Source organism: Salmo trutta, chromosome 32 (assembly GCF_901001165.1).
Source record: "Salmo trutta chromosome 32, fSalTru1.1, whole genome shotgun sequence".
Lineage (NCBI taxonomy): Eukaryota > Metazoa > Chordata > Actinopteri > Salmoniformes > Salmonidae > Salmo > Salmo trutta.
In genome coordinates this window covers 12,179,965-12,194,607 of record NC_042988.1, presented here as the reverse complement: position 1 = coordinate 12,194,607, position 14,643 = coordinate 12,179,965, and the positions used below count along the sequence as shown (strand labels likewise).

The window sequence follows — 14,643 nt, the reverse complement described above, 5'->3', positions numbered from 1 at the left end:
CGTAAGACTCCCATTGTTTAGCAGTGATATTAGTACATGAAGATCAAAGATGCCATATAGCTTATCAAAGCCATAGTGCCAGTACTGTACCGAGTCAGTGTGGTGAGGCAAGGCCATTGACAGACAGTTTATAGCTATGGGGAGAGTCTCACCATAGGCCAAGACAGGTGGAGAGAGCTGCCCAGGACTCTGGTAAGCCCCTCAACCTCCCTTGATAGTAGCAGTGCTCCCCTCCCTGTGAACACAAAGACCATACCATTGTTAATATACAGTCATATGCTCAAGTAAGTCGACTCTGTAGTGGTACATTGGTTTGCAGGTTTCCACACACTGACTGAGGAGGACGGTGATGCTCATTTCACAGTCCCCTAAAAAACAATATGGAGTCCCCAGGAGTTGTGCTTTAAACAGTTTCTACTTCTATTCCCTCTCTGTCTCTCTCTCTCTTCCTCCCTCTCTTCCTCCCTCCCTCCATTATACTGCTAGCTATATGTACTATATGTGACCTACTTGTCCTCAACTCTACTCTATTCCACTCTACTCTATTCCACTCTACTTTATTCCACTCTACTCTATTCCACTCTACTCTACTCCACTCTCCTCTATTCCACTCTCCTCTATTCCACTCTCCTCTATTACACTCTACTCTATTCCACTCTACTCTATTCCACTCTACTCTATTCCACTCTACTCTATTCCACTCTACTCTATTCCACTCTACTCCACTCTCCTCTATTCCACTCTCCTCTATTCCACTCTCCTCTATTACACTCTACTCTATTCCACTCTATTCCACTCTACTCTATTCCACTCTACTCTATTACACTCTACTCTATTCCACTCTACTCTATTCCACTCTACTCTATTCTACTCTATTACACTCTACTCTATTCTATTCCACTCTATTCCACTCTACTCTATTACACTCTACTCTATTACACTCTACTCTATTCTACTCTACTCTACTCTATTCCACTCTACTCTATTCCACTCTACTCTATTACACTGTACTCTATTCTACTCTACTCTATTCTATTCTATTCCACTCTACTCTACTCTATTCCACTCTACTCTACTCTATTCCACTCTATTACACTCTACTCTATTCCACTCTACTCTACTCTATTCCACTCTACTCTACTCTATTCCACTCTATTACACTCTACTCTATTACACTCTACTCTATTACACTCTACTCTATTACACTCTACTCTATTACACTCTACTCTATTACACTCTACTCTATTCTACTCTACTCTATTCTACTCTACTCTATTCTATTCTATTCCACTCTACTCCACTACTCTATTCTACTCTACTCTATCCTATTCTATTCCACTCTACTCCACTACTCTATTCCACTCTACTCTATTCCACTCTACTTTAGCTACTGCTCTGACAATGGAGGGGTTTTCTGTGCATGGAGCTTATAAATAAATCCAACATTATGTTGCCCCACAGTGGGAACAGCTTGGAAGGAACAACATGGAGTGAAAATGCATTGGGCTGGCTAAGAATAAACCTGTATGACAACCGGCCGTGATTGGGAGTCCCATAGGGCGGAGCACATTTGGCCCAGCGTCGTCCGGGTTTGGCCGGTGTAGACCGTTATTGTAAATAAGAATTTGTTCTTACCTGACTTGCCTAGTTAAATAAAGGTGAAATAAAATAAGACATTTTAGCAGTGGATGTCAAAGTGTGGAAGAGGAGGACCACACACACGAGACCTCAACACAGATGAAGAAGAGGGCATCCAGCTACAACACTAATGCTCATTCTGAATAAAACATCTACCTTGCCTGCAACCATCTGAACCCCATCCTTCATTGGTGTGAAAGAGCTGGCCCAGTATAACACTTCAAATGTTTAAAACAATTACTTTTAAAACTGCAGAGCAAATAAAACCATTGGCAGTAAAAATGTCCCCTCGGTTGGAGAACTCCCCAAACACTTACACATGGTTAGAAAGACAATGAGAACATAGTAACAATTAACAAGACAATTAGCAGTTGGGGTGTGTGCAACCAGTAATCAGCACACGCTATGGAATGTTTGAATTGAATGGCAAATAAACAGAAATACAAAGACAAGCATATTAGGCTACTTGCTTTGACAGTTATACTTTGGCCTGTTTATTAGGTACACCCATCTAGTAATAGGTCGGACCGCCCTTTGCCCTCCAGAACAGCCTGAATTCTCTGGGGGCATGGAAACGTTGCTCAATTGGTATCAAAGGACCTAACGTGTGCCAGGAAAACATTCTCCACACTATTACACCACCGCCACCAGCCTGTACCGTTGACATCAGGCAGGATGGGGCCATGGATTCATGCTGCTTATGCCAAATCCTGACTCTGCCATCAGCATAACGCAACAGGAACTGGGATCTGTCAGACCAGGCAATGTTTTTCCACTCCTCAATTGTCCATTGTTGGGGATCTCGTGCCCACTGGAGCCGCTTCTTCTTGTTTTTAGCTGATAGGAGTGGAACCCGATGTGGTGAAAAGGACTGACGAGCTGTGCGTTCCAAGATGCCGTTCCTTCAACCTCTCATCAACGAGCTGTTTTCGCCCACAGGACTGACGCTGACTGGATGTTTTTTGTTTGTCGCACCATTCTCGGTAAACCCTAGACACTGTCGTGCCTTAAAAGCCCAGGAGGCTGGATGTATCTGAGATACTGGAATCGGCACACCTGGCACAGGCGATCATACCACTCAAAGTAGCTTAGGTCTCTTTTTTTGCTTATTCTAACTTTCAATTGAACAGTAACTGAATGCCTTGATGCCTGTCTGCCTGCTTTATATAGTAAGGGCAGCCACAAGACTCACTATCTGTAGGAGCGAACCATTTTCATGAACGGGGTGACCACTGAGTATAAGTCTCTAGCCCAGGTGAAGGCCTCTCCTTCACAATTAGTCTCCTTCAAAAGATTAGAAACAGTTTCCCGCTATGGCTGATCTAAAGTAGTCATTGAGCCACTACTGAGTATGAGATTGGGATAGCTGGAATACAAAACCACTCTAATAAAAGCAGAGATAGAGACAGAGCAACCACAGCTGGCATAGAGTCAAGCGCTCGGCCTGGTCTGGCTGGTCTGGGAGTGTGAGTATGTGGCTCCACCCCTGCAGGCGTACTGTACATCCTCCCATCCACACCACTGCTCTCTGAAGGAACCAACTGTCTGCAAACACACACACACATAATGACTCTCTCTGATAGCATCACCCATCCTGCCATTGTATTCACTGGCCTTTCACTCTCATTTTTCCTCTCTCTCTCTCTCTCTCTCTCTGCCAAGAACTTAATGACACTGCAGAGCTGACTCGTTGCCATGGGAACAAGCTCCTGATTGGCTAGTGAGGGCAGAGGGAGAGTTGGGAATGAGAGTGGGTGAGGATGAGACAGAGGCTCTTGCTGAGGCTGGGGGACGAGGGGCAGTTAGTAATGTGTGTAGCACAATGAACCAAATAGAAAAAACACTACTTTTCCCCAATGGTTTTCTAGAGGCACTGACATTCCTGTAGTAGTCTACTGGCCACTCAATCACACTGTAGCATTCATTCATTTTGGTGAGATGGTGGTCAACACTAATGTCATTTCAATCTGATAAGTGCTGCCAACAGGATGGACGTATCTGATTTCAGTAAGACACAAAACAGATCTCTGTAGCCTACTGGTCTACAGTATGTCTACAGTACGTCTACAGTATGTCTACAGTATGTCTACAGTACGTCTACAGTACGTCTACAGTACGTCAACAGTACATCTACAGTACGTCAACAGTATGTCAACAGTATGTCAACAGTATGTCTACAGTACGTCTACAGTACGTCAACAGTACGTCTACAGTACATCAACAGTATGTCTACAGTACATCTACAGTATGTCAACAGTACGTCTACAGTACGTCTACAGTACGTCTACAGTACGTCTACAGTATGTCTACAGTACGTCTACAGTATGTCTACAGTACGTCTACAGTACATCAACAGTATGTCTACAGTACATCTACAGTATGTCAACAGTACGTCTACAGTATGTCAACAGTATGTCTACAGTATGTCTACAGTATGCAGAAAACACAGTAGCTTTTTCAGAGGCATGGTTAGAACTTCTATTATAACTAGGGCCATGTGTTTTGCGCAATCATGTGACATAGCAAGAATTTATCCTGTATTTTATCCAAAATATCCAAAAATGAATTACACCAAAATTTAAAGCAGTTGTCTGAGGGTGGTGCTGGATCTGACATAGAAAGAAAGTGGTACAGTTTGTTGAAAAAGCTTTAAATAACGGTTAAAATCCAGGCATATCAAATGATTGCGCAAAATACAGGGCCCTAATTATAACATACAAACACACACACACACACACACACACACACACACACACACACACTACCATAGACTGTGAGGGTTTGCCGTCTTGGTGAAAGTGCCGCTCCACATAGTCTGAGGACAGGAGGTTGCTGCAGAGAGAAAACACAGAGACACCTCTGTTATTATGACAGACACCTCTCTCATAAACTATACCCCAAGCCAAGCTCTACACTATGTCTAAGACAACGAGATATATCCTTTATGTGTATGATTTATCTTCGTTCTCTGCATCTCTATTCTGTTTGTGAATAGATATGCGGTCTGTACGAATATGGTCCGTTCTTAACGTAATTCCATTTAAGTGTTCATGCATGAGGGCGGTGTGTAATGCATGGCTGTAGAGTACAGCATTTGGATGTGATTTATGACATTATCGTAGCTAGGCAGTAGCCGTAACAGAGTAGCGGTGGTCTGGCTGTTGTGTTGACTCCTTTACTGTGCTGTAGGGGAGTTACAGTACATTAAGCACATTAATAATAAAGCCATGACAATCCAGGCCACTCTCTCTCTCTCTCTCTCTCTCTCTCTCTCTCTCTCTCTCTCTCTCCTCTCTCTCTCTCTCTCTCTCTCTCTCTCTCTCTCTCTCTCTCTCTGTCCCCCTCATCCCCCTCTCTCTCTCTCTCTCTCCTGTCTCTCTCTCTCCTCTCTTTCTCTAAGGTGGTTAGCTGTATTGATGGAGCTCTCAGGGTCTCTGTGTCCCTGATGCTCCACTAAACATTTGATTATGTGTCATAAATGGAAGGAGCAAAGTGTATTTGCTAACGGTAGCGGTTATGGAAATGGCAATGTTGATGATTGTGGCGATTTAGAAAATACGGATGGATGGAAATGGGTGCGGCGAATACGTCAAACAAGTTGATAAATCAAATGTACTCACTGGTTTAACTCCAGGTCCAGGGTGAAGGTGTGTCCGAAAGTTTCCACCTGGAAACAACTCTGGGCCAAATGGACTGGCTTAAATAGGAAGAGAGAGAGAGACATTACAGGAAGAACCACTCTAAAGTAAACCACTCTAATAGCGATTCGCCCATTTGGTGAGTCACAATGATAGCTATCATTCTTTAAGAAGTATAAGAAATCAAAATACATACTGTACAAATGCATTTCTGCCAGTGCAATACTGCATATACATCAAAAGCATTTTAGCAGCTAACATAGTCGGATTGATAAAGTGTCCGATGATTTGGCTGGACTGAATCCATTCCAACAGGCAGTACTGAAGCCATCCAGGAAGTGCATTTGTATTCAGCAATAGAGATGGACGGGAAGAGGGTTTATAAGAAAGGAGAAAGCTTTAAATATCCATCTACATTAAGCTGGTGTGAAGCCAATGTGTCCCTACTGTCGGCTGCCAAAAAATTGAGAGGTAAGAAGAAGGCAATGAGGAGCTTTACTGGCTGCCAGAGATTTATAGCAGTCAAAACACAGTGTCGCTAAAAGCACAAACAGCGCCAGCATTCAATCCCAGCCCACTGTAATTCTGTCTGCAGGATACAGGCTGCAGTGAATCATTGGACTTTCACTGAGACAAGACTCCCATTCGGAATCATTCCCTCCAATGATTCCACACAACTCAACTTCAGCTGGAGCAGGGAGAGGGGTAGTTCTGCTTGGCTAAAGGAAGGACTAAAATGTGATGTCATGGATATCAATCCAAGGGGTTTCGTAAAGTTTTTATGTGGGTGAAGTAATCGAGACTGTTTATTTTGGTCAATCAGTAGATCAATAGATTTGTTTGAATCGATCAGTATTTATCAGCCCTGAATCATAACATCCCTCAGGATATTTAGGTGGCCACCAACAACAACCCTGTCTGTAACACCAAGGCATCTTGATACTGTTCTAGTCCCAAAGTCAGTCCTCCGGGAACCTTGTGATAGCAGGTTCATTACTTAGTACCAACCAGAGATGGTAAATAAAATCGGACATGTGCACATGCTGTAGAAACAGACGTATCTTCACTTCCAGTCCATTGATAAGCAAAGCCACTTGAGGAAACAGTAGGCTGTACAACTTGGAATCAAAGTTAACCTATGGAATAGTTGATCAATCCATGAGTCAGAATGACAGCGAGGAATATTCCATCTAAACTTGTTTAGAATCCTCTGTAAAAAAAAAAAGAAAAAAAAAGGAAATTATGACTACAAAAAAATACAACTGAGGCAAAAAATATAAATTAAATGTAACCAACAGAACCCACCTAATTAAGTAAAAATATCACCCTTTACCAATTATACCACTTCTCAAAAACAACTCCAAAAACAACAACACCAGGCTTTTACACGATCTCCATCCAAATACCCATGAGCCTCTTTAAATAGTTCAATCACATCACATGGTAGGTTAACAAGCAGCGTAATCAGAGGCAGATTTATCTCCAGACGAGGGAAATGATTCTCTCAACCAACTCAACACTCAACCCACCAGAGGGGTATATTACAAAGGAGGATCAATAAGTTAGCCAGCTAACTTTGATAAACAACCAGAAATAGCTATTGATTTTCTGATTCATTACGAAAGCTAAACTTAGAAATGTGTTTTTGGTTGTTGAGTCAATTCGACCGTACCCATTTCAAGCTTATCCTGAAAAAATATACACGTTATTTCAGAATATTTAGATGAGTTATCTTGTTAACTCATTGATCTCTGGTGCCCCATTGAAAGATGTAGACCTTGCACATCATCATCTGCACATCTCTCACTCCAGTGTTTAATGCTAAATTGTAATTATTTTGCCTCTATGGCCTATTTATTGCCTTACCTCCCTATCTTACTACGTTTGCACACACTGTCATAGATTTTTATTTTGTGTTATTGACTGTACGTTTGTTTATGTGTAACTCTGTGTTGTTGTTTTTGTCGCACTGCTTTGCTTTATCTTGGCCAGGTCGCAGTTGTAAATGAGAACTTGTTCTCAACTGGCCTACCTGGTTAAATAAAGGTGAAATAAATAAAATATAAAAATAGAACCCGCACCCTCCATCCCACTTACACCTTCCTCTTCAGAGAGAGAGAAATGGTGTATGAAAATTAAAGAAAGAGATGGGTTGAAGGGTGAGGTAGAGTATAGGTCTGAGAGAGAGAGAGAGAGAGAGAGAGAGAGAGAGAGAGAGAGAGAGAGAGAGAGAGAGGAGAGAGAGAGAGAGAGAGAGAGAGAGAGAGAGAGAGAGGAGAGAGAGAGAGAGAGAGAGAGAGGAGAGAGAGAGAGAGAGAGAGAGAGTATGAATATTACAGTTTTTAACAATCACTTTGGCACTAATTTCAGAACTTGTGGTCATTTTTCAAAACTCTAGGCACAAAACTCAAAACGGTCATCACTTGTAACACAGGCTGTCCAATGTTCAAAACATTGCACTGTGCATTCATATCTTTAAAGAAACCTTGCACTTGCAGAATCATTGGTTCAAATAACTAATTTATCATGAAATACCATAGGAACATTCATTTAGATCTCCCACACACAATATACCGATAGTTTCACTGTGTAGTTGTTCGTACAATCATTAAATATTGTAGTACAAAATATGTGATACATGTTTCATTATGCTACTACACGTAAATACATCACTGTAAAAGGACTAGTAGAGAGAATACTACAGACACAGTGGAATCATTGAACAAAATATGAAATGTATGGATGAAATACAATAAAATCACAACATAGGTTTCTTTGAATCAAATCAAAAATAATTAGCTACAAAAAAGAAAAAACAGTTAAAGGTCAACTGCAGTGTTCCTCACCTGGCTTACTGTAAAAAGCAAAACAAAGGATTGATTACTGTACTTCTATATTTCCCTCAATCCTGTCTTGTGGATTTGGCCACAGGTTTTCATCCACATCACAATTGATGTTTTCATCAGCCAAACATCTTGGGAAGAATCTCAGGCATGGTGAATCCAGGCCTGACACTGGTCTGCCGTGATGTCATTGCATGCGTCATCCATGGCCTGGAGAAGGGTGGCTTGTTCGTAAGGGCGCCTATCATATACCTTCCACCTCCATGTGGAGGAAAATTCCTCAATCGGGTTAAGGAAAGGAGAGTATGACTTTAAGTACAGGGCGGTAAATTGTGGATGGGCCTGAAACCATGCTTGCACCATTTGAGCATGGTGGAACCTGACATTATCCCACCACACAATGACATAGGTCATGCCATCAGCTCTACAGACCTGATTTAGCTCATCAAGAACAGTTACATTCGAACAGCGAATCATGTGGCTGCCTGCAACTCAATATATAGAGTATATAGAGTAGAGAGCTTTAGTTGTTGTTCAACCAAACATTAGAACGGGCGAGATGTGTAATCTAAGCAACTTTGACCATGGTATGATTGTTGATGCCACACATGGTGGTTCCAGCATCTCAGAAACAGCTGCCCTCCTGGGATTTTTACACACTACAGTCTTCAGAGTTTACAGAGAATGGTGCGATAAACAAAACACATTCAGTGAGTGGCAGTTCTGTGGGCAAAAACACCTTGTTAATGAGAGAGATCAGAGGAGAATGTCCAGACTCATTCAAGCTAACAGAAAGGCCACAAATGCTCAAATAACAGCTGTTTAAAACAGTGGTGTGCAGAAGGGCATCTCTTAACGTACAACACCGTGAATAATTCAGGCTGTTGTGGAGGCAAAAGGGGGTCCTACCCAGTACTAGATACTCAGTACTATCTAGGCCATGTGCTGTTATAATCTCCACCCGGCACAGCCAGAAGAGGACTGGCCACCCCCCATAGCCTGGTTCCTCTCTAGGTTTCTTCCTAGGTTTTGGCCTTTCTAGGGAGTTTTTCCTAGCCACCGTGCTTCTACACCTGCATTGCTTGCTGTTTGGGGTTTTAGGCTGGGCTTCTGTACAGCACTTTGAGATATCAACTGATGTAAGAAGGGCTATATAAATACATTTGATTTGATTTGTACCTGATAAAGTGGCCAGTGAGTGTACAGTAATGTCAAATCTGAAAACATGGTCTGGAAAAGTGGTACATGGGACCATAGAAACAGTATCTGATAAAGAATGATGATGAAATATTACATCCATAGATAATGTAGTCCAATTGGTTCCTGTTCCACAGTAATTGGTGTCAATGGATCTCGTTATCCTGAAACTTTCATGATCTAAACATGGAATATTGTTTGTCAGTTTCCATAAAACTATGCAATAAGAGTAACACAAGTTACTTATCATTTTGATCAGTTGTATCAATTGATAGTTAGATCATTCTAATGAAATGAATAGACAGTCATCTCAGACGTAATGTGTGAATTGCATTTTGAAACGGTAATACTTTGATGTTAAGTTGTGTCATTTTGAAGAGGTGATTTTAGTTCAATGAACAAATGATCTTATCTTTATGTGTATTGTATTCAAGCATTTGGAAAAAATGGTAGAGTTTTGAAAAAGTTGCATTTTGATCATTGGTTGTGAGTTTTGTGTCTAGAGTTTTGAAAAATGACATCAAGGTTCCGTAATTAGTGCCAAAGTGATTGTAAAAAACTGTAAAGAAAGAGATGGGTTGAAGGGTAAGGTAGAGTATAGGTCAGAGAGAGAGAGAGAGAGAGAGAGATAGAAGAAAAAAAGAGGGTGTTTTTGTACCAGTGGAATTTTTGGCCCAAGTAGCACTTCTCACACAGGCCTGTTGAATCATTGATGGGGACATACTTCAACACACCATTGAATAATAGAAGAATGGAAGAGAGAGGAGATCTGAATATTTCACCAAACAGAGCCTTTTATCATGAGGAGATGAGGCCAAGCAGCTAAAATCACATTCACACAACAGGCTTCTGTTTCAGATCTCTTTCAGATGCTCTTCTCTCCGGTGGACTGTAATTCTGAATCTGTGGCATTGGGTGGCATAGTGGGGGAGTACAGTAGGTCAGAAGGTTTTGGGTTCAAGTCTCAGATATTGTGCTCCAACATAGGGTGTAATGCCCGTTGGTTACAGTTAAATATATATACTAAACAAAAACATAAACGCACCATGGAACCATTTCTAAGATTTTACTGAGTTACAGTTCATATAAGGAAATCAGTCAATTGAAATAAATTCATTAGGCCCTAATCTATGGCTTTCACATGACTGGGAATACAGATATGTATCTGTTAGTTGTGGATCAGAAAACCAGCCATTATCTGGTGTGACCACCATTTGCCTCATGCAGCGCAACACATCTCCTTCACATAGAGTTGATCAGGTTGTTGATTGTGGCCTGTGGAATGTTGTCCCACTCCTCTTCAATGGCTGTGTGAAGTTGCTGGATATTGGCGGGAATTGGATCACGCTGTCGTACACGTTGATCCAGACTCCAGAGCATCCCAAACAGGCTCAATGGGTGATGTGTCTGATTAGTATGCAGGCCATGAAAGAACTGGGACATTTTCAGCTTCCAGGAATTGTGTACAGATCCTTGCAACATGGGGCCATGCATTATAATGCTGAAGCGGATGAATGTCACGACAATGGGCATCAGGATCTCGTCACGGTATCTCTGTGCATTCCAATTGCCATCGATAAAATGCAATTGTGTCCGTTGCCCGTACGTAGCTTATGGCTGCCCATCCCATAACCCCACCACCACCATGGTGCACTCTGTTCACAACACTGACATCAGCAAACCACTCACCCACATGACGCCATACTGCGGTCGTGAAGTGAGGTGGACGTACAACCAAATTCTCTAAAAACGACGTTGGAGGCGGCTTATGGTAGAGAAATGAACATTCAATTCTCTGGCAACAGCTCTGGTGGACATTCCTGTAGTCAGCATGCCAATTGAATGCTCCCTCAAAACTTGAGACATCTGTGGCATTGTGTTGTGTGACAAAACTGCACATTTTAGAGTGGCCTGTGTAATGATCATGCTGTTTAATCAGCTTCCTGATATACCACACCTGTCAAGTGGATAGGTTATCCTGGCAAAAGAGGAATGCTCACTAACAGGAATGTAAACACAGTTGTGCACAAAATTTGAGAGAAATAAACTTTTTGTGCATGTGGAACATTTGTTTTATTTCAGCTCATGAAACATGGGACCAATACACATGTTGCGCTTACATTTTAGTTCAGTATATATATTGTTGCCACATATATATATATATATATAATATATATATATATATATATATATATATATAGCAGTAACATAGTAACCACTGTTTTGCAAGACCAGAAAGGACTTGGTGGTCATTCTCTGATGCTGGTTAAAGGGGCAACTTATTGGGCTTAGAGGTTGCAACAAACCATCTCCCTTCTCTGTCATTCAGTGAGGGCAGAGCATGCGGCACAGAGCACTGCATTGCTCTTGACCAACTGGCAGAGGTGCCCCAGACATACAGCAGGAGAGAGCCAGTGGGTCTTGCATCAGTCACACCCAAACTAGGTTTCTGACTAAGGCTGACTTCATCCCTCAGTGCGAACACAAGCAAGCTGAAGACACCTGGAGGTTCCGAGTAAGCACCTGCCAGTCACAGAGTGGAAGTTAGGGCAATATGGGACTGATAGACTTGCGCAGTTTGGGATGGATCTTATGATAAACTTAGAAAACAAGAGACAGGCCAAAACAGGCGAAAGGGTTCACAAAAGTAATTTGGGTTGGAGAAACCATTATAGTTTCAACAATGAAGTGGGAGTTTAATACAAGAGAGTGAATGCAAGAGAGAACGAAAACGAATAAATAACACTCAATAAAAACCGGTTGCCACACCCACTTCTCCATTATAGACAGTGGTCTATACTTACCGAGGTGCCTCCCGTGGTATTCTTCACGCGGGTATCCAAATAGCCATGGGACATTTCTTCCTCCGACTCCAACTGTTGCACCAGCCGCTTTGGATAGGTGACTTCGGCCGCAATGTCGCTGCTGTCTCCCCGCTCCTCTGGCGAGAACCAGTCCCACAAACTCGCATCCCGCACCAAAGTCGACCTTCCGCCGCCTGTAACGCGGGAGACCTGATAACTGGCAACTTTAAACCACACACGGGTTATCACACAGAAAAACGATAATTATTGTTTTAAAAATGATTTTTGACATAAATAGGCTGATATGGCAGCGCGTCAGGCGCTGGTTCTACAGTACGCGCGAGCCCTGGATGTACAGGGCGACAGCGCTGCGGTGAAAATGTGTTGATGCAGCAAATCTACCGCATCCGTAGAACTGAAGGGAGAGGGACCTTAAAAACACTACGTTCTTGGCACAGATGTAACTATCTCCAGCTGCGCGCTACCACCACACACACTATTGTAGACTAGTCTACAGAGGGAGAAGTGATTGCAGATGCAAAAATTGGGGATAGCCTACATTGGGCAGGGGTAAACTTGGAAATGAAAAGGGTGCTTCCCCCCTCTCCCGTTATCCCTCTTACCTGACACGGCAAACCTCTCGCCCACTGCAGCAAAGACCAAGCACCACACCGCCAGCATGATGTTCACATATTCCCCCGAATTAACATCGAGTGCGTTACAGTCTAACAGGCGCAGATGAAAAGAAAACCGACGCGCAAACGATTATGGCGAGAGAGAAAAAAACACCGACTGAATCTGGTTGACAGCTGACGCTCGTCCTCTCATCTCCCCATTCAGCTCGTAGCATACAGTCTACCGATATCAGGCAATTGAATGAAATAGCCAATCTATCACTAAATGAAAAAACAAATAGGCCTAATAGTCTATGCCAGAGCCGATCAACAATGTAAATGTACAATTAGTCTAGATTATGTAGAATAGGTCAAATGGGGAGATTTGAGTGCACGTATGCATAAATCCTACAGGATTGTGCGTGTGTAAGCTGTATGTATGCATGAGTGTATGCGAATCTGCGGTATGTGGAAATGGTAGATATAAAATGAACATAATTGCGTTGGGTCTGCGGTGATGAGGACACGTGGGACCATAGTACCCTCCCCTCATTCTATCTCCAAGCGTCCTCCCGTTGCCATGCAGTTCTGTATCTCCACAAAAGCAGATTCTACAACCTGGGTACCAAGGTGCCAATTGAGGTAAACATGGTAGGGTTTTGTGTGTTCATTCATTTTCTATGAGGACTTATGAATGGCAAGAGTCAACACGAGTAATTCAAGATCCTGAATAGATAGGTCCATGGATGGACGAGGTGGGAAAAATGTTCTTCAGAGAAAACAATACATACTGGTCAGTATTGTGGTGCAGCTAAACTCACTAACATAATGTATTGTAATGAACAAAATGGAGATCCACACAGCAATTGAAAAGTGGTATCCAACAGCATGACATGGTGCATCCATTGTGCCCAGAGGTGTGTATGGTAAATACAGATGCCATTCTCCTTCTCTATCTCCAGCTGTCCACTACCATGAGGAGACCAGGAAGCTGCAGGAACACATCGAAAAATGGTACAGTGAAGAGTGTAGAGCGATGACAAGCTGGAAGAAGTGGGCTTGACTAGCAGGCTGTGTGTGTGTGTGTGTGTGTGTGTGTGTGTGTGTGTGTGTGTGTGTGTGTGTGTGTGTGTGTGTGTGTGTGTGTGTGTGTGTGTGTGTGTGTGTGTGTGTGTGTGTGTGTGTGTGTGTGTGTGCGTGCGTGTGTGTGTGTGTGTGTGTGTTGGAGCTGATAAGAAGTGTCCTGAGGTGTCTCCATGTAAGCTGGATGTCTTAGATGATCATACAGATGGCTGAATGTGCAGAACGATGGCTATTGTTGTGCACAAAATAATAATCATGCCTCAATGTTCCATCTCTTTAAAGGAGAATTTTGCATTTTTACAACCAAATCAAAAAAAAATTATGTAAAAGCCATGTTATAGAAGGGTCCAGACTAAAGGTCTTCACGTGTCCGACTGAACCCGAATACCCGAGACCCGACCCGGGAACCGAGTAGGTCTGGGTCAAAAATTCTAACTTTTCCCTTGGGTCTGGGTCGTGGCCTGTTTGATAGTCATTGGGTCTGATAGACCCGAGTGGACCTGAATGGACCCGACCACGGCTCTGTATAGCCTATAGCATATTTATTTTACGCTATTATGGTGAATTTATTGACTTATAGAACGCCTAGCCAACATATAAATACATATTTATTAACCAGAAGAGCAACTTGGCTGATAAACATAATTTTTGGGTCACTCGGCTTCAGTCGGGTCTGGTCTAGACCCAGAACCGTTAGGGTACGGGTCGAGTCTAGGTCTGGTTGTCGTCGGGTCTATTCGGGTTCAGGTCTGATTTTCTCCGGTCCACGTCCCCCTTTTTTTGTTAATGATCGGGTCTGTTTGGGTCCAGGTCCAACTTTTTGGAC

At 42.6% G+C, this 14,643-nt stretch overlaps 1 pseudogene; it reads right to left on the bottom strand.

Annotated features, from left to right (window-relative positions):
• Positions 1–13,251, bottom strand: part of LOC115171094 (disintegrin and metalloproteinase domain-containing protein 11-like) — a 25,127-nt pseudogene extending 11,876 nt beyond the window's left edge.
• Positions 13,252–14,643: the final 1,392 nt, after the last annotated feature.